This window comes from Balaenoptera ricei, chromosome 10 (genome assembly GCF_028023285.1).
Source record: "Balaenoptera ricei isolate mBalRic1 chromosome 10, mBalRic1.hap2, whole genome shotgun sequence".
Classification (NCBI taxonomy): Eukaryota; Metazoa; Chordata; class Mammalia; order Artiodactyla; family Balaenopteridae; genus Balaenoptera; species Balaenoptera ricei.
The window spans coordinates 50,072,854-50,078,427 of NC_082648.1; the positions used below are offsets into that span (position 1 = coordinate 50,072,854).

Consider the following 5,574-nt stretch of genomic DNA (forward strand, 5'->3'; position numbering starts at 1 on the left):
AGAGGTGGGTACTTTACATAACAATTAGTGCTTCCCTGTACAACACCTATTGTGTATGAATAATTGCTCCTTTGCTTGTCTCTTTGGGATATGATAAAGCACTCCTTGGTAAGGTTTGAATGACATCAAGGTGAATAATTTTTGGATTCTGACTGAAAGACAAACGAGAATACTTAATACACAAAAGAGAGAAGACAAGGGGTAATTTAAAAATACGTTATTATGAAAACATTTCAACTGGTTTCATAGGTCTCATCTATGGATTAGAAGAAGGAATGGTACAAGGCCATGGCTTTTCCAAGGATTACATTTCCAAATGTGAGTACTTTACAGTATACTTTGAAGGATGACTATTTTAGAGTTCATAATATAGGGAAGTAAATGATCCCTTATTGTGCACTTATTTGTTATTGTCATAATTTTAGCCTAGGTAGAATGGATTGTCCTCTGTGATTCATATATTAATATTAATTAAATAGTCATGTTACTATTTATTATTAACTATTAATCTCTCAAACTTTTAGTACTGAAACAGAATTATAAGGAAAACATTTTAGTATTATTAATGAGGTCTAAGTTTGTTGAATATTTACCATCCCAATTTAGCTCCTCTGCAGTGGTGAGACAATACCTTGCCTACTTGGGCAGAAGAAATGAATGAAATATAGAGTCAAGGGAATTTGAAACAACATGAGAGATGTCATTGTGGAGAAATGGGAGCACCGGGAAGCGTAAGTGTTGATAAATTGTGGCCATGTAATAATTAGATAAGATGTCTTTTCATCCTACTGCCCGCGCCTCCCGCAGCCAACATGGCGGCTGTCCGTGTGTCCTGCGGCGTAGCCGCTTCGTACCGGCTCTTTCTTGCGGGTAGGGTTAGCTTTGCCCGGGGACAAGAGCCTCTGGAAAGCCGCGACTGCTAAGCTGCAGAGAAGTCCCGGATGCCAGATATTAAGGCTAAGACACACTACAGTTGTAACAACAAGGAAAAACGTTGCAGACTTAAGACGTAAACTTACACAGGGGATTTCACTAAAAAGCAGATTGAAGAATTCGACATAGGAAAGAGACACTTAGCCAACATGATGGGAGAAGATCCAGAAACTTTTACCCAAGAGGATATTGATAGAGCGATTGCTTACCTTTTTCCCAGTGGTTTGATTGAGAAGCGAGTCCGGCCAATAACGAAGCATCCTGAAGAGATTTTTCCAAAACAAAGAGCAATCCAGTGGGGAGAAGATGGCCGCCCATTTCATTTTCTCTTTTATACTGGCAAACAGTCATATTATTCATTAATGCATGGAGCATACGGAAAGCTACTAGATGTAGAAAACCGTCAAGACCAGCTGCGAGCCAAAGGTCTGTTTTCAGAAAAAACTAAAGCCAAAGACCCGACTGGCAGCAGATGGCTGATTAAGGAGGAACTGGAAGAAACGTTAGTGGAAAAACTGTCAGATCAGGATTACGCACAGTTCCTTCGGCTGCTGGAAAGGTTATTGGCGTTGCCGTGTGACGCGGCTGAAGAAGAATTTGTGAGCAGGTTCCGCAGGAGTGTAACCATTCAATCGAAAAAACAGCTGATTGACCCTTTGCAGTATGACGAGAGGGGTATGGCCTTCAGCACAGTCCAAGGTAACAGAAAGACTGCAAAGGCGGAAGTGGCTGTTTATGACCGTGGAAGTGGGAGGATAGAAGTAAATGGGGTCGACTACCTGCTCTACTTTCCGGTGACTCAGGACAGAGAACAGCTGACGTTCCTTTTCCACTTCCTCTACCGGCTTGGAGAACACCACGTGACCTGCGCGGTGTCGGGGGGGCGGGGCAGACGGGCGGCGCAGGCGCAGGCCATCCACTTGGCGACGGCGAGAGCCTTGTGCAGCTTTGTCACCGAGGACGAGGTCGAGTGGATGCGCCAAGCGGGACTGCTTACTGCTGATCCCCGTGTCAGAGAGCGGAAGAAGCCAGGCCAGGAGGGAGCCCGCAGGCAGTTCACCTGGAAGAAGCGCTGAGTGTTCTGGGCGGGAAAGGAGAGGGATGCTGTGCACCTGGCATGTGGCAGACGCGCAGGAGACAGTTGCTGGCCAGGGTGAAGCAGCACCATCAGACGTTTGAGTTGTGAGATGATTTATTCTAAAATGCAATGTCGTAAAGGTTACCTTCTAAAAATAATTACTTAAAACTGTTTAGCTTTGTTCTGCTGCTTTACTTTTAAAACTTTTTCAGAAGAGAGCTTTAGAAGCATAACTCAGAATCTTGGCATATTCGACCTGAAAGGAACATTCAGCAGAATCCAATCAAGAGACCGCCTTTTGCGGACGGAAAGGCCCAGCCCCACAGATCTGACCCACCAGAGCCACACTGCTAACTTAATGACAGGACGGACTTGGACTCACTCCTCCTAACTCTGTCGTTTTCCCAGATAGCAGTTGTTACAACGTATTTTTCAAAACTTAGGGATGAGAGTGCTTGTTGAGAAGAATGAAGTCCGTGGATCGTCTTTGTCAGGAGCTCAGCCGAGTCTCTGCGGAAGACAACAGGCCAACCCCCTCCCCCAGCCCCTGGCAGCCACCATTCCACTCTCTGTTTCTGAGTTTGACTCTTTTTTTTTTTTAAGATTCTACGTATAAGTGAAAAAAATAAAAAAATAATTAGATGAGATGGATCCATGCAAACTAGTATTCACTGTATATGGAGTGGAACAATCATTAGCAATCAAGGAGAGACCTCACATATAGCTAACGTTTGGAAATCCACAATTCATTTAAAGTTTCTCATTTGAAAAATGCCTATAAATCTATAGATTCAACAAAAAAAGATATTGCTATGTTTGTATATTTCTAGTCTATGACTTTTATAGGTTCCTGCCAAATCAGATTTCCAAGTGCTCCCTTAAATTGTAGTAAATACAATTTTTCTCTTTTTTTTTTTTTTAGCAAAATCTCTTTAACTTGAAAGAGTTCAGGAAAATTGGCAGAAATAAGAACTGTTAGTTTCGCAATCTTATTATGCAAATTGAAAAACCCATTCATTGTAGTGTACAGGCCTCTGCAGGCATAGTGGTCTCTGCAATTGGAGAATGAGATATTTACATTTTTAATTCGAACACGCTGGAATGCCAGAATGTCTGTGCTCATAACCTTAATAAGTAAAAGTAAATTTTGGTGTCAAATTGGTTTAAAAAATATATTTGAGAAATGAGAAAGCAGGATTTTTTTAAACTACCCTTTCATCAGTTTAATACTTTACATATTCCACAACTACTTGTTGAGAATTTTCAAAGCATTAAACACAGTCTTGGGCACTGAGGATACAGAGATCAATAAGACTCAGGGATGCTCAATGCAACTGAGAGGACGGTTGGTAAGCATTCAATTACAACTCACATGCAGTGTGCTATGACTTATCTTAGAGGATAAATCCTGTGGTTTATCCTGTGGTTTATTCTGTGGCTTATTCAGGAGGGAATGTCCAGTTGGCAAGGCACAGATCCAAGGAGAAAGATTGGGAAGTTGTCAGTGTCCTACGGGGCTCACTCCTACCCTGCCTCTCTCTCTACTGCTGTCTTCACAGACTTCTTCCCTTGGAATTTAACTCTGTCTTCTTTGTCCTCCCATGGTACTTTCCATCTGAAGTATTACTATTTCTGTTTCCCCAGATCACCTGCCTAGGGTCAAATTCAAGGTGCAACTTAATGGCACAACAGCTAATCTATACTTTCATCTTTTTTTTTTTTTTCTTTCCTTTGGCTGAAAAAGAAGGTAATTTCTGAATGTCTCAGACCTGCCAACTTCCTTCTGTTACCAAGTGACTGAGGTGGCTCTCCCTGTCTAACTACCCCAGGACAGAATGCCAGAATGTCAGGAGAATCCAGACTGTTGGAAACTCCACTGTTGGAAAGTATCACTGTTACTGTAACTTGTGCCTGAAATGATTCTCCTTCACATTTTGGTCTCCTTTGCCTTCCATGGATAATAGGGTTCCAGGGACAGGCTACAGAACCTGGTGTGAGTCTATGTGAGATCAGAGGAAGTGTCTTCACCATGAAGCAGCCACACTGTGTGTGACAAGGACTAATGTATGTGCACCCTCGATTGCTCTGCTAACATTCTGCAAGCTCTACCTCCAAACTGACATTTTATTTTGCCAGTCCCCATCCTCAGGGTAGATGTAGCTTCTATTCTCAGATTTCAAACCAGACCACCTCATTTCCATTAACAGTATTTTTTGGGTGTAGTTGGCAGAGAACATAAAAACGAGAAGCTCAAAGATACAATCAAAATGTAATTAATTTTTAAATTCTATTTACTGTTTCATCAGATTAAGAAGATTGTAAGTTCTTCCAGGGCAGGCAACTTGTATATTTATATGTGTCAAGTAGTCATTATGGCTGGTTGTGTAGTGCTGTTATAGATACCTCATAAGCCTCAGCAGCACCAGGTTCTGAGTTTATAGTCTATGGCCCTCTGAAAGGATTGTCAGGCAATATGGACCATATATAGATGTCCTGTTTTACAAGGCTAGGCATAGCAGAGACACCTATGACCATCAGTATCTGTCACAAATCCTAATCTGCATTCAACAGTGACTAGAGCTGGAGAGCTTATTTACTCTCTTACATTGCATATATCTTGTGTCAACCCTTGATTTGCTTCATCTTAATGCAATTCCCTGCTACTTTGATTTTCCTGAGTCTTTTTTATAATGCAGAATATTTCAAAGGCTGATAATCAGGCTTATATATTTTTTAACAAAGATACTAGAAGGATGACACCAGGATAGGTTATCAGTATCAGTGCATGCAAACAACAACAGTGAAAAAAGCAAGTCTTTTTCACGTAGATAGTGTATGACATTGTTTAGGATAATACAGTTATACCTTGGACTTTATATTTTTTATTAGTCAAAAGATATAGTTTATATCAGTGGATCCAGAGCAGAGGGACATGTACTCATTGAAATCTTGCTCTTATTGCACGGAATACATGCAAAAATCCATATATACATCAATTTTTTCCCCTAGACTGAAGGAATATTAGGTCTTGCATATATGTATATTATAGTCTTTAAAGTGTAAACAGATGCCTTTCAGATTAATAAATTACAAATATATTTAAAAGCATTGTCCAAATATAGATCACGGTCAAATAATGTCATGATTAATGTCTATAAAATTATTTTGGTATGGGAATCTGTAAATGTTTTGATTTTAAAAAGGACTTCATTCTCAAAAATAAGCAATTCCCAACCTAAGAAAACTATGGACTCCTATCCTTATAGGTAATGGATGAGGCAGAAATAAAATCATTATTTCCTTTTCAGTTTCTAGAATGATCTTCTATTTGAAAATATCAACTTTTGATATACTTGTACTATTTCAAGTGATTAGTTACTGAACAGCAATTTTATGCCTAGAACTATAAAAATAACTTTACATCCATCATATTATTTATACTTCACAATAATCACACAAGGTAAGTTTTACTTCCCCCCTTTTACAGAGGAGGAAACTGAGGTTTAGAGAGATGTAACATGGCAAAGGTGACACAGTCCTATTATGAGACAGAGCACAAATTA

At 40.1% G+C, this 5,574-nt stretch overlaps 1 pseudogene; it reads left to right on the forward strand.

The window, feature by feature from the left end:
• The first annotated feature begins 812 nt into the window (after positions 1 to 812).
• On the forward strand, positions 813 to 2,028 carry LOC132372586 (small ribosomal subunit protein uS9m-like; annotated as a pseudogene).
• The last annotated feature ends 3,546 nt before the right edge of the window (positions 2,029 to 5,574 follow it).